Source organism: Pseudophryne corroboree, chromosome 3 (assembly GCF_028390025.1).
Source record: "Pseudophryne corroboree isolate aPseCor3 chromosome 3, aPseCor3.hap2, whole genome shotgun sequence".
Classification (NCBI taxonomy): domain Eukaryota; kingdom Metazoa; phylum Chordata; class Amphibia; order Anura; family Myobatrachidae; genus Pseudophryne; species Pseudophryne corroboree.
In genome coordinates, this window is record NC_086446.1 from 532,014,406 (window position 1) to 532,030,814 (window position 16,409).

The following is a 16,409-nucleotide window of genomic DNA, read 5'->3' on the forward strand; positions in this document are numbered from 1 at the left end:
GTCAGTCTGCTGTAATCAGTGGCGCCCCCGCAGCCCCTCGCCCCCAAGCCACCGCGAGGACTGCGGGGGCAGTAGTTACGCCACTGGGTGGCAGATGCTGGGCAGAGAGACAGGAGGGGAGGCAGATGCTTGACAGAGAGAAAACCATGTAGCAGTCAGAGAGAGAGAGAGAGACAGCAGCTGCATAGAGAGGGTGGCAGAGACAGGCAGGAGCTATGGAGACAGAGGAGTCAGGTTGAATACATTACTCACATTTAGACAAGGGCCATGCTGTGTGACATCCTCCGTGTTCCAGGGGTCAGAGGAGCATGTGACAGCTCCTCCAATCAGGGGCTCTTCTAATCAGCATGTGCCAAGCTCCTCCAATCACTGCTCGGCACATGTTCTTCTGACCTTATTGCTGATACCAGGGAGGGGAGGAGACGAGGCACCGCAGTGAGTTGCAGGGACTTCCCCTGCTGCTGCTCTCAGTGAGTACAAGCTAACCCCTCCTCCCATCCCTGTACTGCCAGCGCTGCTGCCTGTCATGCAGTGTGACAGGCGCAGCGGCAATCAGCAGCTGCAGAGTAGCAAAGCAGGGAGAGCGCCTCCCTGCTTTGCAGAGGCGCCTCTCTCATGTTTGGGGGGAGCGAGCTGCCCCCTTGCCCCCCCTATTCCGACGCCCCTGGGTACTACCCAATTCCTCCTCAGCCAATTACCTCACCGCATGTCCCTGATACACAGTCAGCCAACATCCTTCCTCCCCGCTCAGGTAACTAGGACTGAAGTGTGTTTATGATTCAGCATGGGTGGGGAGTCTCGCTAATCTACGGTCCAATGGGCGGCTCTAGGCACACTTTGAGTGCAGTGACATCCCTCCCCTACCCCCTCCTGCCAGGAAATAATCTGCCGTGAATAGGACCTGGTGTGCTACTAATAAAAAGTAAATAAATAAAACGGTGCAGTTGGGTTGCTTGTACTGTCTGTACATAACATGTCTTATTAAAGTGACAGTGATATATACGGAGGCATAAGCAAACTAGGTTAATGCCTAGGGCATTTGATATATCTAGAGGCACAAGCAGCTTCTGCTGATTAAAATGATATGCGGCATGTCTATATTCTGTGTGTGACTACGGCTGTATCTGCATATGAAATGCTACGTTACAGTGTATTCCTGGAAATCACTGTAATGTAGCATTTTGTTTGTGTCATCATGTGTATAAGGGCACTAATAATGTGTGGCATATGTGAAAGGAATATTATGTGTGTCATTATGTGTATAAGGGCACTAATAATGTGCGGCATATGTGTAAGGGACATTGGTGGTCATTCCGAGTAGTTCACTCGTTGCCGATTTTCGCTATATTGCGATTAGTCGCTTACTGCGCATGCGCAAGGTTTGCAGAGTGCATGCGCTTAGTTATTTTACACAAAAGTTAGGTATTTTACTCACGGCATAACAAGGATTTTTCATCGTTCTGGTGATCGTACAGTGATTGACAGGAAGTGAGTGTTTCTGGGCGGAAACTGGCCGTTTTCTGGGCGTGTGCGAAAAAACGCTGGCGCTTCTGGGAAAAACGCAGGAGTGTCTGAAGAAACAGGGGGGTGTCTGGGCGAACGCTGGGTGTGTTTGTGACGTCAAACCAGGAACGAAACTGACTGAACTGATCGCAATGGCTGAGTAAGTCTGGAGCTACTCAGAAACTGCTAAGAAATTTCTATTCGCAATTCTGCTAATCTTTCGTTCACAATTCTGCTATGCTAAAATACACTCCCAGAGGGCGGCGGCTTAGCGTGTGCAATGCTGCTAAAAACAGCTAGCGAGCAAACAACTCGAAATGAGGGCCATTATGTGTGTCATCATGTGTAGAAGGCATTAATAATGTGCGGCAAATGTGTAAGGGACATTATGTGTATAAGGACATTAATAAAGGTTGGCATAATGTGTAAGGCACATTGGGGGATATTCAATTGTTTAAAAAATCGGTTGGGTGTCTGTTTTTTCCAAGTCTATTATATAGGAAAAAACAGACCCCCAACTGACTTTTCAAACAATTGAATACCCCTATTATGTTTATAAGGACATTAATAAAGTGTGTCCTATGTGTACGAGGCATTACTGTGTGGTATTATGTGTATAAATGCATTACTAATGTGTGGCATTATGTGTATAAGGTGCTCTACTGTGTGGTGTAACTTATAGAAAGGGCACTACTGTGTGGTCTAATGTGAATAAAGAGCAATATGGTGTGATGTAATGTGAATAAGGAGCAATTCAGTGTGATGTAATGTGAATAAGGGACACTACTGTAAGGAGTAATGTATATAAGGTAAAGTGGTACTACTGTGTGATGTAATGTGAATAAGGAGCAATTCAGTGTGATGTAATGTGAATAAGGGACACTACTGTAAGGAGTAATGTATATAAGGTAAAGTGGTACTACTGTGTGATGTAATGTGAATAAGGGACGCTATCGCATGATAAAATGTGAATAAAGTTGCTGTGTGGCATAATTTGAGTTGGGGGTACTATTGTGTGGCCATGCCCCTTCCCAGCAAGAAAATGCCCCTTTTCGGGCTGTGCGCCAAATGTGCGCAATGTTCCTATTTAAAATATAGGGGGTAGGAGCACCAAAATGAGGACTGCTATGGGTGAGGGGTGATGGTGCTGGGAATGGGGTGCAGGGTCAGAGGCGGAGGCGGAACTAGCGGCGGTGCTAGGGGGCACCATCCAAAATCTTGCCTTGGGCATCTTATTGGTTGGGTCCGGCTCTGGATATATAAGGCCATTTAGTGATTTGATGTAAAATCAGAGCAATGAAACACATGAACTTCATTATGCACAGCAAAATCTCAAATTATTAATTGTGACTTCAGATGTAGCAAATTGCCAGACATTTAAGAATAAAAACAAAATGCTGTATCTTAGCTAACAGGATAAAATGACAAGTAGCCGTGGGGCTGTAAAGCCTAAATAGACATCAGGTCCAAAAAATACTCTAAACTCTTGCCAGGGTACCATCAGTAGAGAGAAAAACAACCTAAAAATAAGTGTCAGTGCCATGAATTAATCCTATACTTGTTCATCGTGAATCATTAACCGCAAGATGTTAAACAGCGGATTTCAAAACTGACTGCACAGATTTCCTTCCCTCAAACCCTGCAGAAAGTAACTGGTTAACAGTCACCTGCCAGTCAAACCAGGAAGGGTTTCTGATTCATAGTGTGTCACAGCTGGCAATGTCGCGTCTCTTAGTTCAATATTATTACAGTTCTGCTGCAGTTCATAACAGAAAGTCTATAAAGAAATATCAGAATTTATCGTATATGCCTTTTTTAAAAATGTATTAGCGTAACCTACATTATTTCATAATACCTTAGGGGCCTATTCAATTACTGTTTTCCTGTGACTAAAAGTAGTACAGTTGCATACCTCCCAACATGACCCTCTCCAGGAGGGACAGAATGCTCTGCTCCTGGACTTCCCTCTTAATCTATGATTGCCATCACCTGTGGTGAAACACCTTTCTTAACCATTAGCCCAGGGGTGGGGAACCTCCGGCCCGCGGGCCGTATAATGCCTGCATAGCCATTTGTTCCGGCCCGCTGCTCTGTGTCAGTGAGACACACCACCCCTCAGTCCGGCGGCGGCGTGTCTCAGCTGTCTGGGCAGGGAGAAGAGCATAGCTATGTCCGGCGGCAGCGGTGGGTAGGATCTCAAACCAGCCACCGGTTCGTGAGCCAATCAGAGCTCGCAGCAGGCAGCCATTCAGGAGCAGCCGCTGCCAGTCCACGAGCTCTGATTGGCTCACAAACCGGCGGCTGGTTTGAAGTCCTACACGCTGCTACCGCCCGACATAGCTGCGCTCTCCTTCCTGCCTGGTCCCTGACAGATGACACATGCTGCTGCCGCCGGACTGAGCACTAAGGGGCAGGAGAGGCGCACGCTGCGCTCTCCTCCCCTGACACACAGCGGTGAGCAGCACAGTAGGGTGGAGGGCATGTGTAGGGCAATGTGTATCTGGCACTGTGGGGCAATGTGTATCTGGCACTGTGGGGCAATGTGTATCTGGCACTGTGGGGCAATGTGTGTCTGGCACTGTGGGGCATTTGTGTATCTAGCACTGTGGGGCATTTGTGTATCTGGCTCTGTGGGGCATTTGTGTATCTGGCACTATACTGGCATATGTGTATCTGGCACTGCACTATTGGAGGCATATGTGTATCACGTCCCATTTTAATTGGCCGCACCCATTTTTTGGCGCACGCACTCAGTACCACTAAGGGGCACAACTACTGGGGGAATAACTACTGGGGGCATAACTATGGGGGGGCAGGCTAATTTTTAAGTTGATAATTTTTGTATGGCCCCAGAAGGATTTTATAAATATCCAAATGGCCCTTGGTAGAAAAAAGGTTCCCCACCCCTGCATTAGCCTGTTCAACACAGGTGCCGGCAATCATAAATTTAGAGAAAAGTCCAGAAGCAGAGCACTGTGTCCCTCCCGGTGAGGTCATGTTGTTGGGAAGTATGCAGTTGATGTGTGCTTTTCCCATAGAAGGTATAGAGTAGGTGCAAATAGTCCTATTCAAATTGCTGCATGTACATGTTATCACTTTATCTCACATGCAATGTATTGCTATCACCTGAATCTTCTTGTGGTTGAATTCAGGATCAGTGGGTTTCTAGCACAACTGTGCTTGAATCACATTGTAATCCTCAACTTGTTAAGTATCACTGGCTCTTACCATACATTTATACAGTAACAGTCTATCCTGCGGTGGAGGGGGCAGTACATATATTATATATGTATTGTTATATATAAAAATAATTTTTCTTTTTTTAACATTGATGATTAACAGAAAGCTCAAACTCGCCATCCAGAAATAAATTCGCTGAGGGTAATAAAATAATAGACGCTCACTGTCTACCCCATCTGTGTCACCCCTGTCTGTCTACCCCTCCCCTTTAGAATGTAAACTCTCACGAGCAGGGCCCTCAACCCTCATGTGCTAATCCTTCTCTTACGTAAACATCCTCGACAGCACCTAATCCTGTGGTTTTCTGCCTCCCTGATACTTATGTCAGTGTTATTTACCCTGTACTTGTCCTATATTGTCTTCAACTGTAAGTCACTATTGTCCTGTTTTGATTTTTCATTTATGTACTCTGTAAATGGGCGCTGCGGATCCCTTGTGGCGTAATATAAATAAAGGATAATAATAATAATAATAATAATAAATAATATTACTTTTAGCTATTGCAACAAGAATTTTAATAGGCCCCAGAAGGTGAGTCTAGTATTAAGTAAAAGCTGAGTATTTTTGCTTACCATAGCACTTTTCTCTGTTCATCCGTTGTCTCACATACTGTATGTGCATACAGGCAAATACTGGCCAAGTGCTGTGGTACATTAACACTTGCTGTTTCAGTCACTTACTGCCCCAGTCCAGTATCCCTGTGAACTAAATTGTAACTATAACGGATTTTTAAATGATTCAATAAAAAATAAAAAAAAACAGTCTTACTGCCAGAAATTATAGTTAAAACATTTTCTGACAAAAATATATTTGTGATGACAACACAATCCACCTATAAGGCTGGCCATTCAGCATCAGAGTATCTGGTAATCAGTCACATACTAATTGATTGAATAGATGGAACGATCCATCAGTCAGAGTGCAGTAGGTTGTCTAATGGGTCACACATCTATTCTCCAAACCATGAGCACATGATAGATATTATTATTCTAATTATTATTGCCATGTATATATTGCCAGCATATGCTATAACACTTTACAACTGGAGACAAACACAGTAATAAAACAACAAGACTGACTAAAAACAGACAGACAAGGTGCTTGAAAGCTTAAAATCTCTAGTAAAGTAGGAGGAACATGAGGAAAGTGCCACCAGGTAAAGTGTAAATTAACAAGTTGGTAAGCCTGGGGAAGGTCATGTAAGGGGGAGTGAGTGCAGCTCCAAAAAAGTGATCAGAAATTGGAGCAGGTACTGTAATTAGAGTAGATGAGAGGGCAGGTCTATAAGAGAGCTGAAGGGACTAGTTGGGACCAGCATACCGGCGCTGGGAGCCCGACCGCCGGCATACCGACATGTGGCGAGCGCAAATGAGCTCCTTGTGGGCTTGCCACGTTGCGGGTACGGTGGCGCGCTTCGTGCGCCACACTATTTATTCTCCCTCCAGGGGGGTCGTGGACCCCCACGAGGGAGAATATCTGTCTGTATGCCGGCTGTCGGGATTCCGGCGCCAGTATACTGTGCGCCGGGATCCCGACAGTTGGCAACCTGAAGACCACCCATTTGGGCATATGCAAGTACAGGAAACAGTTTTCCAAATGCTTGATTATAGAGTGAGTATGGCCACCTTATAGAGGGGTAAACTTAGCATTTATCAAGTGCTAATTATCACACAAAGTGCAACGTATGCAATACTGTAGACCTATAGGTGATCAGCGATCTTAGAAAGTTGATAAGCATGGCAGTATGGCCAGCCCACCTACTTATGCTGATATTTTTTATTTTTGTCAGCGGGCACCATTCCACAATCCAAGATTGCCACTCTGCGAAGCGCTGAGGCAAATCTTGGAGTCTAAAGGAGTGGCAGAATAATCTAATAGTTGCTCTGGACATAAATATGTACATTGGTTTTGGTATACACTGAATAGTGTATGTAATACAGTATTAATAATTAATACAATGGGTCCTATTTATGGTCAAATAATATTTGCAAAATATCCCCCGAAAACACCCATTTTCAGGGGTATCCGCAAATATTAAGTATCCATTGAATGTATGGTATGCAGGGCCGGAAACAGAAATATTGGGGCCCGGTACAGTTGATCTTGTTGCCCCCCCCCCCCCCCCCCCCCCTCATATATATACATATATGCAACAGAAGTTGCTGCGCTATATAAGAAACTTTATATATATATATATATATATATATATATATGTATATCACAGTCTGTGTCTCCCTATCTCCTTCCTACCACACACAGTCTGTCTCCCTCTCTCCTTCCTCCCATACACCCCAGTCTATCTCTCCCCAATGACTCCATGCTGCATTCCAAGCTCCCCCACCCCATCCCAAGGCCCTATCTCCCCTCACCAAGAAACTCTTACCCCAGGGAGAGACTCACCTGCACTGCACTACTCAATATCAATACCCAAACACCGTGCAGCAGGTACCATGTGGCCCACATACCCCACCAGAAGATGCCAGTGCATGGCATGGGAATCCTGGCCACTGGAGCTACTGCCACGTCCCACTGCCTGCAACAGAGCTGGACCCGGAAGAGCTCACATCCCTGATGGGCACTAAGTAGTGTATCTTTGGGGCCCCTGTGATCCTTGGGGCAAGGTACAGGTGTCCCTTTTGATCCCCCCTGTCGCCAGCCCTGATGGTATGTATGGGGAACTACACACCATTTTCGATCGCAAAATCAGCCCCTATAGGTTTCTTTGGGCGATGCTTACAGGCCAAATTTGCCAAGCACCAGGATGATTTGGGAGTGCATCAAGGAGTACATAGAGGAAACATTTGCATAAATATTGACTAATTCATTGCAGAAAAGGAATGCCATTGCATCGGGTTGGGTATGAAATACTGGCAATCAGGATCCTGACAGGCAGTAGACAGCAGAATCCAGACAGCCAGAACCCCAATGGATCCCGGTACATCTTTTCACCCTACCAATACACCTAATCCTAGCCCACCTCTGCTGCAACCTTGCCCAAACTGCCTCCTCCCACAGCCTAGCCCTAACCACTCAACCCCCACCCCATCTGCAGCCTAGCACTAAAGTTGGCTATACACCTAAAGATTTATCTGTCCAATCTGGCTGGTTGGAATGAAAACCTGGTAATGGACGAGAGCAAATGGCAATTGACCATTTGCTTCTAAATGCCGTAAAACTGACAAAAAGGTCATTCAGACAAGCTGGTTAAATCAAATGGATTTAACCAATTTGTCTGATTGACCATTTTTGTCTGTTTTCCAGTTTTTGAGAGCAAATGGTCAATTGTCATTTGCTCCCATCCATTACAACCAGCCAGATTGGACAGATAAATCTTTAGGTGTATGGCCAGCTTTAACTTCCACCACCTCCGCAGAGGAACCCTAAACCTCCGCTGGGGATCCCGCTGCCGGCCCTCTGACTGGCAGGATTTTGACTGTATCCCATTGCACCAACTGCAACAGCAACTACTGTCTGCCTGATATTTTTGTGCAATAACACTTAGGAATCATGTTTACAATAAGATGTAGTCAGTATGTGGTCATGTTAGTATGTCGACATGCACATAGGAGGTAATTCCAAGTTGATCGCAGCAGGAAATTTTTTAGCAGATGGGCAAAACCATGTGCACTGCAGGGGGGGCAGATATAACATTTGCAGAGAGAGTTAGATTTGGGTGGGTTATTTTGTTTCTGTGCAGGGTAAATACTGGCTGCTTTATTTTTACACTGCAATTTATATTGCAGATTGAACTCACCACACCAGGGCCGAAACTAGGATTTTCATCACCCGGGGCAAGGCAATCGTTTGCGCCCCCCCCCCCAAAAAAACTAAAATATCAGATTACCAGGAAATTTGAATAAAGGAGATACTATTGTACACTATTCCCCTATGTGCCTCAAATGCCCTACAGTATGCATCATATGCCCCGCCAGCATGTTCAACTACATGATCCACTGTGTGTCCCCATACATTGCACTATATCATAACACTTCGTCACTGCACTACATTCTCCTATCCACTGCACTACATCACTATACTACATCCCCTACAAGCTGAACTACATCACTACACTACATGCCCCTATGCTCTGCACTACATACCCTATATGCTACACTACATTACTACACTACATACCCTATATGGTACACTACATCACTACACTACATCCCCTATAAGCTACACCAAATCCCACCATCTGGGAGGCAAAGCGGAGCTCAATACTGCTAACTGAGAGCACAGTGCGCTTCTATAGCTTGTACAGTGCACTGCACTCTAGTCACAGCACTGCGTGGCAAAGAAGAGAGTTTAATACAGTAGCCGGCATAGAAGAGATCCCAGGTACTGGAGCTCACCTGCACAGCATTGGAGCCAGCTGTGGGCAGACAGGTGGGTCAGAGACATTGCCAAGGGTGCTGTCTGGTGCCTCACTGGAGCAGCACAGCACTGCCGGTAAAAAAAAAAAAAACACGTAAAAAAAAAAACCCTGTTCCTCTGTAACTCCTTGGCACCCCCTCAAATCCTGCACCCGGGGCACATGCCCCCTTAGCCCCCCTAGTTACGGCCCTGACCACACCCAAATCTAACTCTCTCTGCAAATAATATATCTGCCTCCCCTGCAGTGCACATGGTTTTGCCCAATTGCTAACAATATTCCTGCTGCGATCAACTTGGAATTACCCCCTTAATGTTAACATACAACATAAGGTCAACTTTGTGAAACAGCCATAATCTTGACATATGATTGTAGGGTTAGGTATCAATTAGAGATGTGTGCGGACCCTCGTGTTTTGAATTTGGTTTTGCCAAAATCACCCTCAGTGTTTTGTTTTTCGGTTTTGGCAAACCCACCCGCAAGTGTTTTGTTTTGGTTCGGATTTGGTTTTGGATTTTTTTAATTTTTTTAATAACAGCTAAATCATGTCAATTGGGCCTGTTTTTGTTCCTATAGTATTATTAACATCAATAACATTAATTTTCAGTAATTTCCAATCAATTTTGCCCACCGTAATGGCACATGAAGAATTTCCATAATGTAATCCAAAACACAAAATTTGTATTTAAGATCCGAGATCCGACACTACGGGAAGATCCCAAACCAGGACTTGGTCTGACTCGAAAACTCAAGAGATTCAAACTGGAACTTGGTGTGACTTTGAGCCCCCAAATTCTGTGGGTCCGGAATTTTTTTCAAAGCGAACAGCACATGCATCTCTTGTTTCTATTAAGTTAGGGGTAGGGTTAGGCTGCATTTAAGGTTAGCATTACATTAAGGTTAGAGTTAGGCTGCATATTAGGTTTAAGGTCAGGCTTAGAGTTAGGTTGTTGACATTCTGACTGATGACATTCACAATGTTGACATTATGACTACGTATAAAGTACCAAAGTAGCAAACTTTAAAGTGGATGCTTACCTGAGAGTTTAATCTTTTGACCATGGAGAATATAGTAAGTGATCCATGACATAACTACACGTCTTGTTTAGCTTGCTTCTGTTAAAGACGTGCATGGAATTTTTTTCTTTTGTAAAATCCTACGTAGTTCTTCTCTCAAAAATAAGTGACAAATCAGTTTGGCTGTTTTTCCTCAAGTATCCACCTATGCGAAAATTTTGTAAACTAACCTTAAAATCATTTAAGAAATTCCACTTGTGTAAACTGAAATCCTGCGTATAACGAAGCAAGCAGCAAACACTGTAGCAAATAGTATTAATTCCATATTAATAGTGTGGCATAAAGAGGACTCCTGAGTATAGTGGCATCTGGGTGATCAAACGAACATCTGCTGAAGTGCAGTGCATCCTGAATGTGACTGAGCCTAAATAAGCCACAGTCCTATCTTTTATAGTGCATTGTGCTTTGTCTTATTGCCATTATATCTTAAGAGGACTTTATATAGAGAGAGCTAGGTTAAGGTGTGTACTATTATATAGTGGCCAAGGACATCTTTCTTAAGATCCATTCATAACAGCAAAACAACATGATGATTGTTCTCTTGTATGCCACAGTTCTGTAGGCCGCTAATCTTACCAGCCTTCCTTTTTTATCCATAAACTTTGGTATTCTGAAGGTCTCTGTGCTCAAGTGCTTACAAGAAAATTTTATTTTGGACAGCGTGATTGCTTGGCTGTGCAGCGCAAAACTCCTGAGGCCTATTTTTTTGTCAGAGGTTCTAAGAGAGCGGGACGGGGCCTATTAAGAGGGGAGAGGGAGAGGACAAGGTGCCATCAGTGTACCTGCTCACAGCGAACAAAGAGGCTACACATTTGCCTATCCCTTCATACTGATCTCTCTCCTTCTTTCTCTCCCCTTCAAAGAGACTGATAACTGTGAAGGGGGAGAAAAACAAGGAACATAATTAAAGGGTTACGTTCTTGTTTTAAATCCAGCATTCGATGTCTGATTGACTCTGTGGGTTTCGCCCACAGATTGAGGTCAAAGCAAAGAACTATCTGATTTCACCTGCTGCAGGTGCACAGTCAGGGATTTAACCCTTACATGATCTATGTGTAGCTGAATGTAACACATTTACCCTAACTCATTTTAGTCTTTTATCAGGTTGCCAGCCCTAAACATTATATTTGACGGTGAAGGTGTATAGAAGAGAAAAAAGGATGGAGGCTAGGCGGAGATAAGCATTATCAACAGGTGTGAGTACTCAATGGTAAACAACACTGTGAGGTTTCCAAAGGATTTACAGAGTGTAAACTCCTAGTTTATGAGTAAAGATAATGGGGTTGTTGTGAGAAGAGAGGAAAGTATGGCTATTTAGTTATAGGAAGGCAGGTTGGGATTAAGGGTGTCCAGACTAGAGGTCCTTAATATAGAATTATATATTTTAGGATGAGGCATAATAGTAGACAACCCAAAAAGACCAAGGTACTCTGACATTTCTTGGGGTGATCGTGTATAATGCTGGTAATAGAGTTTAATTGGTGCCAAACTCTGCCAATAAGAGATGTTATCGATGGAGATTCAAGTTTCTTCTGAATAGATGCCTCTAGTAGCACAAACCAGACACAGAGTTAAATTTACTAAAGCTTCTAAAAATTAAAACAGGTGATGTTGTTCATAGCAACCAATCAGATTCTGTCTATCATTTTCTGGGATGCAATTGAGAAATAATAGACAGAATTTGATTTGTTGCTATGGGCTACATAACCTTTTTAATTTTTAAAAACTTTAGTAAATTTACCCTACAGTGTCCATCTGATTGTATAGTCTTTCAGCAGAGGCCCAATGTACCCAGGGGAACCATGCATAGACAAGCTGGAATGAGACATTACTATACATGGCTTGCAATTATTGGTGATGGTGACTCTCTAATTTTCTCCCAGTCCTCCAAGTCGACAGTATCCCTCATATTCTTCTCCCAATTAAGCTAATTCAGGTCTTGCTTTTCTGTAAAACATGAGAGAGTAAGCCAAAAGTGTCTAGAGTAGATGGATGAGAATGCATCCTTAAATTATAGTAGGGTCCAAATTATAAATGATGAAAGCTGACTAAGAGCAAATGTTAGCCTGGGAAACATTGCAGTGGTGCTATATTAGTCAAAAACCTCATATTATGCTTTGTCCATTTTTTTTAATGCTTTGTGGTCAAGAACACTGCAAACCTGTGTCCAATGATCACATACCCTAACTGAAAACTTTAAGGTGGGTAGAAGCTTTCTCTTTAGGACAAATTACAAACCACATACGAGGGAAAGAAAAGGCCCAAAAGTTCAATTCTGTATTTGCCTATGTGTGCCTATTGACATGGTTAAGGACTTTTCAGGCAGGGAAATAAGGTTGCACACTCTTGTCCAAAAGACGGCCATTTCCAACTTTTTAGGTCGGAAACTGTTCCAACCTATTCAATCCCCCTGCCGTTTTTCCAACAAGTCGGCAATTCCTACTTGTTGGAAAACATGTGGATTGGTGGAATAGCCGCGGATCCACGTGTTTTTTCGGAAACGCGGCCAAATCCAACAGGTTTTAGCCCCGTTTCCAACAATGTCAGTCCGATATAAAAAATAAAAAAAAGTCAGATTGGCATTGTCGGGAACGGCCAAGTCCTCTCGGATTGAATAATGCATTGTTGGAACCTTTCCATCGGAACGGATCCTACAGGCATTGAATACACCCCTAGGTGGTAAATGAGAATCCCACAACCACTGAGGACTATGGAAAGTAAGGATAGCCAAATGCTACTGTCCTATAGTGGAGTGATCAGCTATGGATGGACACACAAGCTGATCACAGTTTAAAAATAAAAAAAAGTAAAGAAAACAAACAAACATACTCACCTGTCCAGGCAGCCGGTGTCCGCCGCTCCAGTGAGCGCTGCCGGGCGCCGGGTCCCTCATATGCTGCACTGTGACCCCGGTGCAGTTAAGTGACGCTGCAAAACTGCAGTGCACTTTACAGCACCGGGGGATACAGCGCCGGAGAAGGACCCGGCGCCCGGCAGCCTTCTGAAGTAGCGCGGACCGGCTCTCTGGAAAGGTGACAGTGATCTTCTGGGGGGGGGGGTCCGTGGAGTATGGGGGTAGTCGCAACAGGGGGGTCGACCGGGCAGCGGCGGTAGCAGGACATCAGGGTACTTTTTATGAAAAATACCCCGATGATGCAGTGACGAGGCATCACAGAGACAGACCTTGACCGCAGGCTCTGTTCCTGCATGCGATAATTGATACATCCCTGTGATGTAATCAATTATCGCAGTGCAAGTTGGGGCGATTTTATCACCTGTCAGATAAATAGGCCCCTAAAGCCTTTACGTGAACTCTTATACAATATAACACCTAAAACAAGCAGATGCCTATGACTCAATGTGTAAACAGATACATGAATGGATCACGTGCTTAAATGATTTTAATTTATTTTTTGTAAACTTAAAGGGGTCTATTAACTAAGCCTTGGACAGAGATAGAGTGGGCAGAGATAAAGTTCCAGCCAATCAGCTGCTGACATGCTACAGACTGTGTTTGAAAAATAACAGTCAGTAGCTGGTTGGCTGGTACTTTATCTCAATCGAAGGCTTAGAAAATAGACCCCTTAATTTTTAAAAACTAAAACATTATAAAAGGAAATGAAAAAGTAATATACAGAATCAATAGGCTGATTATATACGCAATAGGTTGTATATTTCACAATGTAGCTAGCTGGCTTTGAGTTAATATAGAGCCTGTACTGCTGGTATCAGTCCCCAATGTTACAGGCCAATATTGCATCCTGACCTTAGAGCATTTGGCAGGTACTCACAAACCTTGTGACGTAGGTGGGAAGAGGCACATTTTGCAGTCAGCATGGCCTTCCCAGGGTGCCAGAGGTGAACTGTAGTGTTTAAAGTTTACCTAAAGATAAATAGAAAGTGTCAACAGGGACTCTACCCAAATCTGATGGGAGATGGCTACAGCAAACACCCAATCAGACACATAAATCAAATCTGCTTGGAGACGGCTTAACCCCTTCCATCCTTAGTAGCTGCATGTTTTGCTAATAAAAGCATTGCCCTTTTAAATTGCAGTCGCAAACACACCAAGTAGTGCTTAGTAATTAATAAGGGGTCTATTTACTACGCCTTGGATGGAGATAAGGTAAACGGAGATAAAGCACCAGCCAATCAGCTCCTACTTGCCATGTCACAGGTTGCGTTTGCAAAATGTCAGATAGGAGCTGATGGCTGCTACTTTATCTCCGTCCACTTTATCTCCATCCAAAGCTTAAGGCCCATATAGATGAGCCGATGCAGGAAGAGATGTGTGCTGAGCGAACCGCTCAGCACACATCTCTCCCGCCGCTCAGCACAGCGCGATCTGTGCGAGTACCTCCCTTTAGTAAATAGACCCCTAAGAGCCTTATTCAGGTTTATAGACCCCTCTGCACATGTTACATCTGCCCCACCTGGCCCATTAGTGTGCAGTTTTGGCTTGCTAATGAACCTGAATAACCCCCTAAATGCCCTGGTGTAATTTTTAACACTAATTTTAATTTAAAACAAATTGTTAATTTGAATTCATATTTCAACAGATTGACTTATAACAACAGTTTACACTTCTATTAATTATATGTATATACAGTATGTATGCTATGTATACTGTATATGTTTATATAGCACCACTTGGTATACAGTATTTTGAAGATTTACAAGCATTTCATACAGAATATTTGTTAGGCTACTGTATGTTGGACAATCTGCAGTAGGATTCTCCTATATATGTTATTAAATAGAATTGAACAGCAAATAAAATGTTTATTACTTTTTATCCATGTTTGATGTTTCAGTATTAGAGAAATCTTAGGGTTACGTCAAGCAATCTATGATTCTCTATAAACACAGAAGCTCCAATATGCACGCCTGTAGGGGCAAATGCAGGATTTCTAGAGGTGGGTTTCCAAAACCTTAACTTTAGAGCAAGTTTGGCCACTTAACAAGCTATAGTCTGCCTCATACAAAGTGCATTGGGGAGTGTCAGAAGAACTTAAGACATGTACATATACATACCTCCCAATTTTTCAACCCTTGCATGGCAAAGCCACGTGCGACCCCAAAAAAGGGGCATGTCCTTGGATGGGAGGGTCGTGACTTATGCACAGTGGGCGTGGCATTGCTCTGTGTAACCATTTTTCTGTCATTTTGGGAGCGTGCCCAGCGTTCCCCAAGCAGCTGGGCAGCCCCTGCTCCCCTCCCAGCACTGAATAGATGCGCATGTATTCAGAGATCAAAGCAGAGCAGCTGAAAATCAAAGGCTCCCCCAACTGCCCCCCGCCCAAGGGACACTGCGTCCAAATAGCGGGACTGTCCCGCTGGAATCGGGATAGTTGAAAGGTATGCATATATGTAACATTAGTCCAGTGGCGGAACAAGCAAGCGGTGGGCCCAGGTGCGACAAAATGCTTTGGGCCCCCCCCCCCCCCATCCCATCCAAGTCCACCCCATGGGCAGTGCGCGCCGTAGACGCGCGCAAAAATACATAGTGGCGTGGCTTCGTGGGGAAGGGGTGTGTCCACAAAATAATACCAATTCATAAAACGGTGCACAGTAGTCTCCATTCTTCAAATTACGCCGCACAGTAGCACCACTACACCAGGTAGAGACCCTTTTACACCTTACAGCAAACAGATTCCCCTTTTTACACATAACGGCAGACAACGTGCACTTTTTACACATAACGGCAGACAGCGTGCCCTCGTTACACATAGCGGCAGACAGCGTGCACTTTTTACACATTACGGCAGACAGCGTCCCCATTTTACACATTACGGCAGACAGCATACACTTTTTACACATAATGGCAGACAGCGTGCCCTCGTTACACATAGCGGCAAACAGCATCCCCTTTTTACACATTACGGCAGACAGCATACACTTTTTACACATAATGGCAGACAGCGTGCCCTCGTTACACATAGCGGCAGACAGAGTGCCCTCGTTACACATAGCGGCAGACAGCGTGCACTTTTTACACATTACGGCAGACAGCGTCCCCATTTTACACATTACGGCATACAGCATACACTTTTTACACATAATGGCAGACAGCGTGCCCTCGTTACACATAGCGGCAGACAGCATCCCCTTTTTACACATTACGGCAGACAGCATACACTTTTTACACATAATGGCAGACAGCGTGCCCTCGTTACACATAGCGGCAGACAGCGTGCCCTCGTTACACATAGCGGCA

At 44.3% G+C, this 16,409-nt stretch overlaps 1 long non-coding RNA gene across 1 annotated transcript in view; it reads right to left on the bottom strand.

Moving 5' to 3' along the window:
* Positions 1–14,069, bottom strand: part of LOC135057981 (uncharacterized) — a 33,347-nt gene extending 19,278 nt beyond the window's left edge. Inside the window, exons 1-2 of the long non-coding RNA XR_010244506.1 lie at positions 13,988–14,069; positions 10,154–10,337 (exon numbers count right to left, since the gene is read on the bottom strand). This is a non-coding gene — a long non-coding RNA (uncharacterized LOC135057981). The remainder of the gene's footprint in view (positions 1–10,153; positions 10,338–13,987) is intronic.
* Positions 14,070–16,409: the final 2,340 nt, after the last annotated feature.